The 15,439-nt window shown below is 35.7% G+C and overlaps 1 protein-coding gene across 2 annotated transcripts in view; it reads left to right on the top strand.

The window, feature by feature from the left end:
- slc29a1a (solute carrier family 29 member 1a) overlaps positions 1-15,439 on the top strand; it is a 77,880-nt gene that overhangs the window by 6,555 nt on the left and 55,886 nt on the right. The window contains exon 1 of one of the 2 annotated variants that reach the window (XM_056471409.1): positions 8,739-8,789. The exons of the other annotated variant lie outside the window; for it this stretch is intronic. The gene's annotated coding sequence lies outside the window, so the exon portion shown is untranslated. Of the gene's footprint in view, positions 1-8,738; positions 8,790-15,439 lie in introns of those variants that run through there. 2 annotated transcript variants of the gene reach the window in all.

Raw genomic sequence — 15,439 nt, forward strand, 5'->3', positions numbered from 1 at the left:
GTACCTGCGTCTATAGAGTCACTTGATCGCACAGTGGCGATATATAGATTTTTCGAGAGCAGATAGATTGTGAACACAGTTAAAGAGGCTCTTTATGTGAAACTCATGATGTTGAGTCTCATGATGTGCCACTGTAATGTGTTTAACCCTATGGTGAAGTTTATCCATTCCCACAAAAGCCAATGACTATTTCAAGTCTTAGTATTTCTGTAGCACTTTATACAATGCAAATTGTGTCAAAGCAGCTTCACAGAGAAAAGGCACACTGTAAAAAGCGATTCGTTTGACTTTCTTAATCAACAGATGTCATGTTATAGTTAAACACTGTTCAGTGATTCACTGAGAGACTCTGCTCTCGCTGTCTGTAATGTTAACTTACATTATGCTAGCTCTCTATCCTCGGCCCGTTCTTAATTTTGATTCTGTAAAATGTCCAAGAAACACAGCGAAAATGGACCTCATTAAGTCTCAACCTTTATTACAGCTCATGACGGACATTTCTCAAAGAGGGAATAACAGAAATCTTAACTGAGACGGTGTGTGTGAGCTTGTGTGCCCAGCAGGCGCGCCGTTGTGATCGATGACTCTCGCTTGTTTATTAATGCCTGTGACAGCGGTGACGTAATTTCATAGACTGTAAAATATATGGACGTAGCATCCGTGACGTCACCCATAGGTTTCTGAAGAGCGCAAAAGAAGCTACAAGTAGGTGCGGCCAACCGTCGCCATTTTGTTCGCGGGTCATCGCACCCACGGCGGGATACCAAACAAGGACGAAGAGGCGGAGAGTGGGCGGAGCTACAGACACCTGCTGGCACTTTGCTTAGACCTGGCAGACAGACTTTACTTTGGGAGAAACGCTTGATGCTTCATTACCTGCGACTCGTTTGTGTTCTGACCACATGTGCTTCGTTGTACACTATATCAATAAAGTGTTTAGACTTTCAAAAACACTGTAGTAATACAGTGAGCCACTAAACATTGTTCTTATGACGTTTTTCTACAGGAGGAAAACGCAAATTACTTCCAAACACTTCAGATATAGTGTGGGTTAGTAAATGCAAGACTATTGATGAACTCCAGCATAACACTGTATGATAACGCTTCAGATGACTGTTCTAGAGCCTACAGCTAATCAATCTGTCACATTCTGGAGTGCTTTACGGGTCTAAAGAAAAATATTAATGATAAATGATCTTAAATAAAACACACACATTTATAGAGATGGTATACAAGTATATAACTTTACTCACATGGGAAACGGAGGCCACGTGAATGGTTTGTGAGCACAATTAAGTGCACACAGCATCCCATATCATCTGATAATTGTAAGAAATCCCAAAAGGCAGCTGACTGTGTAAAGCCAAATAAAACAACACAAAAATACGATGAATATGCCGAGATCAGTGGCTAATCTGCCGGATTCAGCTGAGGTGAAATGACGGTGACCAGCGAGACCTAGCTGTCACTCAAGTGGCCACGCCCTTAATTATGCAAACTTAATATAACCTAATATAAAGGAAATGGATGAGAAAAAATTCACCCCCCTCACAGTTGTCATGGAGGGTAATAATAGCTATATGAACCAAAATCGTTCTTTGTACCAGGCTGTAAACACCTTTTTTTCTGCTGTAAAGTTGGCCATTTTAACAGTGGGCTCAATTGCAATTTGCTCTATTATGGAGCCAGGACTAGCGGAATTTTGATGAATTGCAGTTTCAGTTACTTCCGTATTGGCTTCCCGAGGGAGAGCGGGAGGTTGCCGCTTGCGTTATTTTCACAGTGGAGTGTTGCTGTTTGATTCGTACTCTTAATCAGGACTTCGTGTCCGTGGTGAAACTGTAATTTGTAAAGTACACCTGTCGTAAATTTATCAGTCATATACAAACAGACAAAGACAATGTCGTATCTGTGTCTGCTCTAATCGCAGATTTTGAAATTGTACCCTCGTAAAATTACGAGTACGCTTCGTTTTCCTTTACGGTTTTATAATTACGGATGCGTGAATTTTATTTACGAAATATTTATGACAGTGATTTTATTCCATAGAGTAACCTGATGCTTTTAAAGTGAGTGGTTGACTTTGAAAATGTGAGTAAACTCTTTGCTTTTAATGTGATTAGTTGACTTTGTTTAATAAAGTGAGTTCACACATTGATTTTAGTTGATTGATTGATTTAAATAAGCTTATAAAAAGGGCAGGTTCTGTTGTGGGGTGTGCACTACCTACCATAGAAGAGATTGCACATGACCGAATGCTGGACAAATTTCTGTCAGTAATGAACCATGATAGTAATCTGCTTTTTGATACAGTCCAAGCGTGTGCAAGCTCTTTTATGGCTTGTTTCCACTGACTGGTACGGTACGGTACGGTTCGGTTTGGTACGGGTCACCTTTATCAGGCTTGCGTTTCCACTAACAAGGGTACCCTTTTGGTGGGCGTGGTGTATGACAGAAAGTTTCAGTCGACGTCATTTTCGCTCGAGGAAATGTCTACAATAAAGCTGTACGGGTCGCTCACATATCATATGAGAAGCATTTCTCACAACACAGATGCTTCATACACATAAATACTTGTGTAGAAATGTTTATTACTAACTTTTCAATGAACATGAGTTGATTATAACTGCAGATCAATGATGCGAAACAGCCTACTGTAACATCTGTAATTATATAAAATAACTAAATAAATGAACATATATGAACACATACAGCCCCATACAGTTTCCGATATGTTACCAACTACAGAAGAACTACATATAGCAGACATTCGTCGGTATTTAGGTTCAAAACAACACAAAATATAGCCCACAGTCAGTGAAAACCTCCTATCTGTGTCTGTAATCTTCAGCAGCACATGTAGCTGTTAGACAGTAATTCCATCATTCCCGGTTCATATTAGTACAAAATGTGAAGATAATAAGTTAGTTATACATGGCATTTTGTTTGCGTTTGCTGAAAAAATAATGTGCTCCTTTTTTTCCGGCTTCTCCTTTGTTTCTTCGCGCTTCACTCTCGCGTTTGTCAGTGTCTGACAGGATCAGGTTTCAAAAGCACGTCAATAATCAAGCGCAGGTTATTATCATCAGCTCAAGAAGTTTGTTATTTCAGATATAATGTTAGACGCGTGCGAGCGCTAGCAAGAAAGCTAAACCGCTCGCGCCTCAGACTGGCTCGTAAAAAACTACGGGGCACAGGGTGAATCTGCTCTTCTTCTTGGCTTTGTGGCTGTTCATCCAGACGACGACAAGGTTTGTTTGAGCCCGGGTCGACCATGGCTCGTTATTATATGTATTTATAATTCCGCTGTAATCTCTCTGCTGTGTGTATTTTAAACATGGCGGGTTTTTTGTTTTCATTCTGGCTTGTTGCGTGAGCGAATGACGTATCTCTGTAAACCAATAGCGTTCAGCTGCGAGTGTGGCTCCGCCTTTTGGGACCCTTTCTCGTGTTTGGTACCCTTTCGAAAGGGTGCCGAAAAAGTGGTACGGTACGGTTCGGTTCGGTGCACTTTTTGACAGTGGAAACGGCCATAAAAGCGTACCAAACCGAACCGAACCGTACCACTCAGTGGAAACGGGCCTTTAGTACAAGATTAATTCAAGCCTGGTGTTACAGAGAAAGATACAGGAGGTTTTTTTTACCAACAGGGATCAGATTGTATAACCAAAGTCATACCAGATGAAATTGTGCTGAACTGAATTAGATATTAGACTTTACTTATTGAGTAAAACCACTTTTTAATGCGATTAGTTGACTTTACTTGAAAAAAGTGAGTAAATCCATTGATTTTAAAGTGATTTTTTTTACTTTACTTTAAAAAGTGAGTAAACTTGTTAATTTTTAAAGCGATTTGTTGAAAAAATACTAAATTTGTAACTCTGAAGTTTTTAAAGTGAGTGGTTGACTTTACGTTTTTTGCTTTTTATGCAATTAGTTGACTTTACTTGAAAAAGTAAGTAAACCTGATGCTTTTAAAATCAGTGGCTGACCTCACTTTTTAGCTTTTAGTGCAATTAGTTGACTTTACTTAAAGGGCACCTATGGTGAAAAATCTACTTTTCAAGTTGTTTAGACAGACATATGTGTAGGTATAGTGTATAGACTGTCATATTGGGCTAATATAAACACACCCAGTCCTTTTTTTTACAATTTAACAACATAAAAACGGTGGACCAATTGGAGCAGTTTTCAGATCGACCGCAACTTTACGTAGGAGTGCGATACCCCCGCCCACCAATATTGATTGACAGCTGCAGGTATTAACATGTCCCGGTGGTCACGTGTATAATCATATCAACAAGACCAGACGTGCGCAAAGCAACCGGGAATAAAAGGTGTGTTCAGTTCACTAGGATCATCAATCATCATCAAACGTGATCAAGAGTGAGTTTCACAAGTTTAACATGTTTTAAAACAGAGCATGTGTGGAATGAATTACAGCGATTTACTTCAGCTTTACTTCATCAACACAGCCGCGAGTCAGAACAATTATAAAGGAAGACGCTTCAATCCCGGTTTGTGGACGTTACATCAGGTTTATTTTGTATATTAATATAACAGATATCCATACAGCAGTAGAGATTAATCTGTATCCTGACACATTTGCGTGCAAAAAGAGTGCAAAGCTAAACGGGCGCTCTGTCTGTCTGTGTGTGCATCTGTGTGTGTCTGCTGCGGTGTGTGTGCGCGCGCGTGAACTTTGTGTGATCCTGCCATGCAACTGCACAATAAATACTCATTGGTAAAGTTCTTACTGTAGTATTTATCACAAATGCTATGTGAGATCAGCTTCCTTTAAGTCTGTCTGTTGTCTGAATCTGCCGAGGGAGGAGATTAAGGCACGCAGAAAGGCACGTAGAAACAGCGTCAGAAAGGCGTTGCATTTTTGTCACTTTCCAACGCAACCTAAAAACAACCAAATATTAACGTCTAATGGTGTTACAGCTTGATGTTGTGTGGATGTTACCACTATGACGTCTATCAGACATTAGATTTTGGTTGTCATACCTGACGAATAAATATCAGTATTTATCATCAATATGACGTTGGTTTAAGATGTTGTCTCAACGTTGGATTTTGGTCACTTTTCAACACCACCTAAAAGCAACCAAATATCAACGTCTAATGGTGTTACAGCTTGATGTTGTGTGGATGTTACCACTATGACGTCTATCAGACATTAGATTTGTGTTGTCATACCTGACGAATAAATATCCGTTTTTGACATCAATATGACGTTGGTTTAAGATGTTGTCTCAACGTTGGTCACTTTTCAACACCACCTAAAAGCAACCAAATATCAACATACATTTTTTTGGCCACCCAACATCCTGATCTAAATCTAACCTAATATTAACATCTTATGAGGTTGTGTGCCTGCTTAACAATACATAAAAGAGTAAACTTGATGCTTTTAAAGCGATTACTTTACTTTAAGAAAATTAGTAAACTGGTTTATTAATGCCTAATGCCTATAAATAGAAATATTAAGTCAACTTGTTCCAAGTTAAGATAAGTTACTTACTTTTTTAAGTCAACTAATTGCTTTGTACAGTTCAAAAGTGTGACCATTTTAGTTCATAAGGCAGATTTGGTCCCACAGAATGCTGAATTTATTAGATAGTTTACTAAATGGGCAACATGGTGGCTCAGTGGTTAGCACTGTCACCTCACAGCAAGAAGGTCGCTGGTTTGAGTCCCGACAGGGTCAGTTGGCATTTCTGTGTGGAGTTTGCATGTTCTCCAAGTGTTGGCGTGGGTTTCCTCCGGGTGCTCCAGTTTCCCCCACAGTTCAAACACATGCGCTATAGGTGCACTGAATAAACTATATTGGCCGTAGTGTATGTGTGTAAATGAGTGTGTATGGGTGTTTCCCGGTACTGGTTTGCAGCTGGAAGGGCATCCGCTGGGTAAAACATATGCTGGATAAGTTGGCGGTTCATTCCGTTGTGGTGACCCCTGATAAATAAAGGGACTAAGCAGAAGGAAAATGAATGAATGAATGGGTTTACTGAATATTCATATTTTTATATAATATTAATTCATGAACAGATAAGTCAGGGACAATTTTTGCTCCAAATCATGATTAAAGACCCAAAATGATAATTCTGTCATGATTTCCTCACCCTTTACTTGTTATAAACCTTCATGAGTATTTTTTCTGTTGAACACAAAAGAAGATATTTTGAAAAATGTTAAAATCCTGTAACCATTCACTTCCATTGTATCTGTTTTCCTAAGTCAGTGGTTACAGGTTTTCAGCTTTCTTCAAAATATTTTATTTTGCGTTTAACAGAGACTCATAAAGATTAGAAACCTCTTGAGGGAGAGTAAATAATGAGTAACTTTTCATTTCTGGGTGAACTATCCCTTTAAAGTTTATTGCTTGTCTCTAATATGAATCAGAATCAGCCATTAATCTAGAATGTTGCATCACTCATTTTTACTTTCATTGAAGTCTCCAACCCGATTTTCCTCAGGAAGCCCAGTAGTATTTAGATTTGACCCAGGGTTAGGGGTTTTTGTTCTTAGTCAGTAAATGGGATTAAACATTCCCATCATTCCACAACCAATTAAAGCAGGTCCAGATGCTCCTGGGTAAATTTCAGTCTCGTTTTTTGTGATTGTTTTCCAACAGCCGGCACACTGTGTCCACTGTCCAGTCATGAGTGAAGAGCATGATTCAGAATAAATGTGTGTAAAACTTTCCAAAGTTTGTGTAGGTCATCTGGTGTGCCAAGAGTGCGGACGGGACGGCGAGTCAGGAGGAATATAAGCAGATTAAAGATGATGAAGCCAGTCGTTTCTGTGACAGTTACATGCTTTTTTTGGCTTTAAATTCACATTAGTGCACAAAAAAAGTCACAACCGAATGAATGAATGATATATAAATAATAAATAAATAAACAAATATTTAAATATAAAATATAAAGTTAAAAAAATATTAAAATTGTATATTTATTTATTTTTATTTGATTTAAAAAATATAAAAAATTAAAAATATAATAATTTTAAGCTTAAAACTGGAGATTTAAGATTGTACACACACGTTTAAAGATATATGATGTATATTTAAAGAATATGTTTTAAAATACATAATATCATATATATAAAAATAGATTTTTCAAGTCATTTGAATTATTTCCATAAAAAAAATTGTAATATTGATTTTATATTGCAAATGAACATAAAACATTTTTTTATAGTCAATAAATATTTCTAATAATATTAAAACAAATATTTATACTATTATTTTAATAAATACTACTATTAATTATTATTATTCATAATAATATAGTATTATAAAATATATAATTATGCTTTAATAATATATTTAAAATCAACAACAACAATAATAATAATATAGTATTATAAAAAGTCTTATTATGTTTTACAATATATTAAGCTAAAGTAATAATACAATATAAATATATTATATAATATTATATAAAAGCAACAGCAATAATAATAATAATAATAAAACATTTTAATTAAATAAAAATGTAAAATCCAGTGCAATTCAAGTTTTTCATGCATGATGAGATTTTATTTTATAGTCAAAAACATTGCTAATAAAAATAATAATAATAATAAAACAATATTTTAATACTATTATTTAAAAAAAAAATAATAATGTATCGTATTATAAAATGTACAATTCTGTTTTATGATATATTTAAAAGCAACAATAATAATAATAATAATAATAATAATAATAATAATAATGTATAGTTTATCAAAGGTATAATTATGTTTTATATTATATTTAAAAGCAATAATAATAATAATAATAATTATAATAATAATAATAATTATAATAATAATAATAATAATGTATAGTTTACCACAGGTATAATTATGTTTTATATTATATTTAAAAGCAATAATAATAATAATAATAATAATAATAATAATGTATAGTTTACCACAGGTATAATTATGTTTTATATTATATTTAAAAGCAATAATAATAATAATAATAATAATAATAATGTATAGTTTATCAAAGGTATAATTATGTTTTATATTATATTTAAAAGCAATAATAATAATAATAATAATAATAATAATAATAATAATAATAATAATAATAATGTATAGTTTATCAAAGGTATAATTATGTTTTATATTATATTTAAAAGCAATAATAATAATAATAATAATAATAATAATAATAATAATAATAATAATAATAAAAGTATACTTTTTTAAAAAAACGTATAAATAAAAATTCATTAATCTACCGCATTCACTTGTTTCATGCATGGTGAGATATTTCATTGAGCCCTTTGAAAAAAAGATTTCACAAAAAATTATAATAATAATCACATCATGTGCTTTCATTCTGAACATGGTGTATCTGAGGTTTTGTTTCAAACCAAGCTCTTTTTTTCTGAATAATCCAATAAACCATATTTGTCTTGTTTATATTACACTCAAAAAATGGTGCTTTATGTCTCTTCAGACTACTCATTTAAAATGACCTAGACAACTCAATTCTTGAGTTTTTTAGCAGACAACTTAATTATTTTATGTTCAAATTTGTAAAAACTAATATGTTAACTTAATTCCTTCATGTTGTCTGAACAGAAATTGTTTATGTGGTAATTTCATTTACATTTTGCACTTTTCGAAGCCCCTTTAAATGCACACGGGCTGTGAATAATTTGGCCGTGACTCCAGACAGCAGCTCATGTTATTAGCTTTATAGGCATCTTCACTATGCCAGTAGAGAAATAAGATCCATAACACTGTGACAGCGCTCACGTACTGTACACTAACCTCAGGTAAGAAAACAGGACATGCTGCACGTTTAACTCAAGCTTTCACAGAAATGTGGTTATTATGTAATATGTTACAGGTAAGTTTCCTTGTATTTAGTAAATGATCTGGTTGAATGGTATTTTTGCACTATGTTTTCAGAGGTCATTACCTCTACACTGTAAAAACAAATCCATAAATTAGCATCCGTATTTTGTGTTTCATGTTTTTATTTAGGTTTTTTCCCTGTTTATTTATGCTTTTGAATTGCATTATGGGACCTTGAGATTTTTTTCAACAACTAATAACCTTGAAAAGTTTGATGAAGTGACTTTTATTAACATTTTCACAGTTTAAAGGGATATATTGTCTGGTTTGGTGTTGTATATTACACTACAAAAACCTTTTCTGACTTATTTTACAGACTTGTTTCTCTCTATATTATTTCTTATACAGTATATTGATTCAAACTACTAAAATGTCAATATAAGTCACTTTGTAAAACTACAAACTACCTGACAAAAGTCTTGTCTCTAGTTTTAGAAACAACAAATAATAACTTGACTTCTAGTTGATCATTTGGTATCAGAAGTGGCTTATATGAAAGGCAAAGGCCTCTAGATTACGCTTATTTTACCAAAATAAAATATGATCATGCCTTGATTTTTAGTTATTTAATTAGGACAGTAAGGTCTGACTTTGCTTAGACAAAAGTTTTGTCATTTAACAGAAATAATGTCCAGTATAGAATATAAAGTCATGCTGCAGTGGAAACAGAATGAATATTGTGTCTGACTCCATCATGAGCTTGGAGGACTGCATCCATACATCTCTGCAATGACTCAAATCACTTATTAATAAAGTCATCTGGAATAGCAAAGAAAGCGTTCTTACAGGACTCCCAGAGTTCATCATGATCCTTTGGATTCATCTTCAATGCCTCCTCCATCTTACCCCGGACATGCTCAATAATGTTTATGTCTGGTGATGGGGCTGGCCAATCCTGGAGCACCTTGACCTTCTTTGCTTTCAGGAACTTTGATGTGGAGGCTGAAGTATGAGGAGCAGCGCTATCCTGCTGAAGAATTTGCCCTCTCCTGTGGTTTGTTATGTAATGGGCAGCACAAATGTCTTGATACCTCAGGCTGCTGATGTTGCCATCCACTCTGCAGATCTCTCGCACGCCCCCATACTGAATGTAACCCCAAACCATGATTTTTCCTTCACCAAACTTGACTGATTTCTGTGAGAATCTTGTGTCCATGCAGGTTCCAGTAGGTCTTCTGCAGTATTTGTGATGATTGGGATGCAGTTCAACAGATCCATCTGAAAAATCGACCTTCTGCCACTTTTCCAAATGATCAAATAGAAGTCAAGTTATTATGTGTTGCTCTTACGACTGGTATTAACGACAAGATTTTTGTCAGGTGGTGTAAAGAGAAATTATCGACATCAAAAGTCGACAGAGCAGAGATCAACATCTCATAATGCAATTTACAACCATACATAAACGAAATCACAAAATACAGAAAATGTTAATTACCAGATATTTTTTACAGTGTAGTAAATGTAGCGTGAAGGATGTTTGATAGTTCTGACATGGCGAGGTCTGCTGGGTTTAAATGGAGGGTCATAAGACTAACCTTATTAGAGTCAGGCTATTGTGTTTCTCTGCAGAAAAGGCCCCAGAGGGCAGAAGTCATGTGATGTATTGACTTTAGACTGAATGTCATTGGTGTTGTTGTTAGCTGTGACTTTGCAAATTCTGCATGTGGTGGTTTGTACTGCTGAAATTGTGTTTCTAAAGCATTACCTCCTTATTTTTCTTACACTGGAACTCAAAACATCTCTCTTTCACATTTGCATTTCTCAATCTGCACTGAGGACAGCAGAAGTTAAGCTTTAGTTTGGTTCTTTCCTCATAAAGGTCATTTTCATGTCAAAAAATCTTCCTCATTGGATATTTCTAGCGCAAATACCTCTTAGATCAATATGACGTTATTGGAAAAGGGAAATGAATGACACAAGATAAGGTTAAAACAAGAAACATTTGGAGCAAAAAAAATGTAAATGTGTGACCCTGGATGACAAAATGACATTGCATGAGTATTTTTTGGCAGTATAGCTAAAAATACATGAAACAATAATTGATTTTTCCTCAAAAATTATCAGAATATTAAGTAAAGATCTTGTTTCATGAAGATATTTTGTAAATGTTCTACTGTAAATATATCCTAACTCAATTTTTGATTAGTAACATGCATTGCTAAGAAATTAATTTAGACCACAAGGTGATTTTCTCAACATTACAGATGTTTAAATAGTTGTATCTTCAATTATCCAGCTTTCTTGTGATGTATAAATCTCAATTTCCTAAAATGTACACTTAATTCTGAGGTCTAGTTTCACATATATTATTGTAATTTTACTTGAAAATACTGTTTAATATATTTTTTTAACTCTATTACAACTTAATGGAATAAACAGAGTTTAATTGAATAGCTCCTGATTGCAAAAAATAACAAAACTAATATTTTGAAAGTAAACTTTACCTGAAATTATATATAATATTTATATAAAACTATATATAGCAGGTATAGAAAAGTATTCAGACCCCTTAAAATTTTCACTCTGTTATTTTGCAGTCATTTTCTAAAATCATTTAAGTTCACTTTTCTCCTCATTAATGTACACACAGCATCCCATATTGACAGAAAAGCACAGATCTGTTGATATTTTTGCAGATTTTGTAAAAAAAGAAACTGAAATATCACATGGTCTATGTATTCAGACCTTTTGCTCAGTGTTTTGTAGGAGCACGCTTTGGATCTAATACAGCCATCAGTCTTTTTGGGAAAGATGCAACAAGTTTTTCACACCTGGATTTGGGGATCCTCTGCCATTCCTCCTTGTAGATCCCCAGGTTGGATGGTAAACGTTGGTGGACAGGCATTTTAGGTCCCTCCATAGATGCTCAATTGGGTTTTGATCAGGGCCATTCAAGAACAGTCATGAAGTTGTTGTGAATCCACTCCTTTGCTATTTTATCTGTGTGTTTAGGGTCATTTTCTTGTTGGAAGGTAAACCTTCGGCCCAGTGTGAGGTCCTGAGGTCCTGAGGTCCTACTTGGCCGCATTCATTTTCAACCTCAATTGCAACTCACCCTGTCCCTGCAGCTAAAATACACCCCCACAGCATGATGCTGCCACCACCATGCTTCACTGTCAGGACTGTGTTGGACAGGTGATGAGCACAACCTGGTTTTCTTCGCACATACCGCTTAGAATTGAGGCCAAAACATTCTACCTTGGTCTCATCAGACCAGAGAATATTATTTCTCACCATCTCGGAGTCCTTCAGGTGTTTTTTAGCAAACTCCAATGAGCAGAGGTTTCCAACACTCTGCCACAAAGCCCCGACTGCTGGAGGGCTGCAGTGATGGTTGACTTTCTACAACTCTCTTCCATCACCCGACTGCATCTGAGCTCAGCCACGGTGATCTTTCAGTTCTTTTTTACCTCTCACACCTCTATATACCTCTATATATATATATATATATATATATATATATATATATATATATATATATATATATATATATATACCTATACATACTGTAGCTAATATAATTGGACTTGTTTGTATTTGAGTCTATGATGAGGTTATAATGCTTTATATCAATGAGATGTGCTGATTGATTTCTATAAGGACAGGATTTATGATTTCATCAGATTCTCCAGTCATTTTTCTGAGCTGTTTATGGGACAATCTGTAGTCCGCTAGTTCATCAGGCCTGTTGAGTGGGACTAAGTTCGGGTCAGTGGGTCGCTGAACCAGGTTTCCTCTTGTTATGTTTGGCCGCTGCGCCTCAGGTGAGAGTGCCATGAGGACAATGGAGCCTGCTGTGTTTTAGTGGACGTCAGGATACTCCTCCCTCATGGGGTTCAGCAGGAAGAACCCTTTTCATGCCGGCAGATAACAATCAGAGATGCAGGAACGTCCGCTCCATGCTTGCGTGCCTTCTTCTGATGCGGCGTTTGCCAAATCTGGCAGCTTTTGCTAATCTTGTCTGAGTAAACACCGCTCTCGTTCCGGTTATTTGCTTTTCTAACATCAATCTGGATTCCGTCTGATTTTATAAACACCTGTCTATAGCCATTAATCAAGTTACATTTGAAAGTAATTACATGCTGATTCAATGCAAATACACTGACTTTCTCGTAATTTTGGTGGTCAAAAGTAAGGGAAATCAAGTTTATTTATATAGCACATTTCATACACAATGTAAATTCAAAGTGCTTTATATAAACAGGAATAAAAGAAACATGTATGAGAAAATTTAAACAACAATGAGTAATAATTATTAAAAACTTCCAGTTTTTAAAGGAATGAAAAAGAAAAGAAAGACGTAATGGGATGATCTGTGGGGCGTAGCACAGTGCTCATTCAGTAAAAGCACAGCTAAACAGATGTGTTTTCAGTCTTGATTTGATTGTGCTTAATGTTGGAGCACATGTGATCATTTCTGGAAGCTGATTCCAGTACATCAGTGTATGAATTTTTTTTCAACCCATTCTGAAAACGTACCTCTACAGATGTTTCTGGAGACCGCTAAATACGTCCGGGCGGCACGTTTTTCTGCAGTTATTATTTTCGCGAATCCACGAGGGGCCGCTGCGTACGCTTTTTGAGATCTCAAATTTCCCTCTCAAGTGCCATTCGCACCTGCTGTTCTCGCGTAAACCCACCAGAGGCCGCTGTCGACAGACTTTCTGACTGACTGAGGGAACGATTGACTGACCCACACTCCCCCTTCCCTAAACCCAACCAATTTTATCGATTGACCCGCCCACCCACTTCCCTAAATCCAACCAACACGTTTCAAAAGCAATCCAAAAAAATAAAAGCCCTCGTCTGAATTTTTTTTTTTTTACCACGTTTTCAGATTTTACCACATTCTCACCCTGTTATTTACTTGTTTGTTGTATTTTTTGGATTCTGTTTTTGTCTTGCCTGCTTTCTGGAATCGTTCTTCACCAGACTCGAACCCTGTTGTCGTGGTCAACTCCTCTCTGCGTCTCAAGTCTGCCGACGTACATGGCGAGCTAAAGGGACAAACTGCTTGTAGCCGGAATGCCGTCCATATGGAGGTAAGCGGTCAGCTGGTAAGCGAGAAAAGGAACGGCGTCATTGCCCTGTATCGTTTGTTTAAAAAAAAAAAATGAAATGCAGCCATACATACCTCTGGCTACGTAATTCGCGGTCTCCAGAAACGTCTGTAGTTGCTGGAACATTTCAGTGGCTGAACAACACTTCTGTGCATATAACCCATTCATAAAACAACACAATCTACATCAGCTTTGTGGGAAGCTAAAATAGTTTTAAAACAAAACTTTGCCTGTCTAAAAAAATACTTCAGCCCTCCAGCGTGCAAAAGTAACTCCAATATTGATTCAGGATTTGTTTTTACTGCTGTCACTCATGTCCACGTGACTGTGGTGCACGTGCACAGGCAGATCTGCGTGACCGGGGTGCGCAGTTGTTCAAATCTCCATTTGTTGACAGACAGTTTGGGCTACTTATTAGAATTATGGGAATTATCGGCCCAACAATTTTTAATTAGATGAATATTTTTCAGTCTTATGCCTTTCCCAGAAAATAAAAATGATATTTTATATAAATACATTTGGATCATTTACTTTAATCATTACTATCGGAATGTGAAGAGACTTTCAACCAGCACAACAAAAAAATTATCTGAAGACAATCACCTACTGCACCTTTAATTTGACTATATTTACCACTTTCTTGACATGCCTTAAAAAAAGAATTTATACTATAGTTTATATATTACAACACTATATATTAGTACTATAGTGTATAACAGTGATTCAGTGACCTCACTTAAATGCAAAAATTTAGGATTCGCATAACATTATTAGTGGAGCGTTACAGTATAACAGCGCCACAATCACGGGTTTAATCAGGAAATATTTGTATGTTGAATACACTGTAAATTCAACTGTATTTCAATCTCTGCCATTTTGAACTTGAAATAGGAAGTAGTCTAAAACGTTCATAGATTGCGTTCAATTGAAAATGCAGTTTAAAAGGACACCTATTATGCCCCTTTTTACAAGATGTAAAATAAGTCCCTTGTGTCTGTTAGGTTTCAGCTCATTATAACCCACAAATAATGTTTTATAAGTATTTGAAACTCCTCCTTTTAGGCTTTGATCCTAATTGTGTCATGTTGCTGACTGTTGCTTTAAATTCAAATGAGATTGTGCTCTTTTTAAAAGAGGGCGGAGCTACAAATGCCTGTGTGGCAGCATAGTGGCAGATTCAAAAACACGTCTAACATGCTAATAAGGGAGAGATGGTCACTAATGGGCGGGGCTTTCCCCTTCTGATGACACATACTAAGGGAGAATGTCAATGCAGACTGTTTTTATGAAGTGTGAGTATACAAAATAGAATTAATTAATGTTTACCTATAGAAGCTGGTTATATTCACACACTGCTGCCACACAAATGTAATTAAACCTTTTATAAAAGTGGTTTTTGCATAATAGGTGCCCTTTAATGATAATAGTAAACATAATTTCATAATGTGGCTGTAATGATCTGCTTTCGTAAACAATCTAATTGGTTGTTTATTTGGAGGAGGAAACTC

Source organism: Danio aesculapii, chromosome 13 (genome assembly GCF_903798145.1).
Source record: "Danio aesculapii chromosome 13, fDanAes4.1, whole genome shotgun sequence".
NCBI classification, from domain to species: domain Eukaryota; kingdom Metazoa; phylum Chordata; class Actinopteri; order Cypriniformes; family Danionidae; genus Danio; species Danio aesculapii.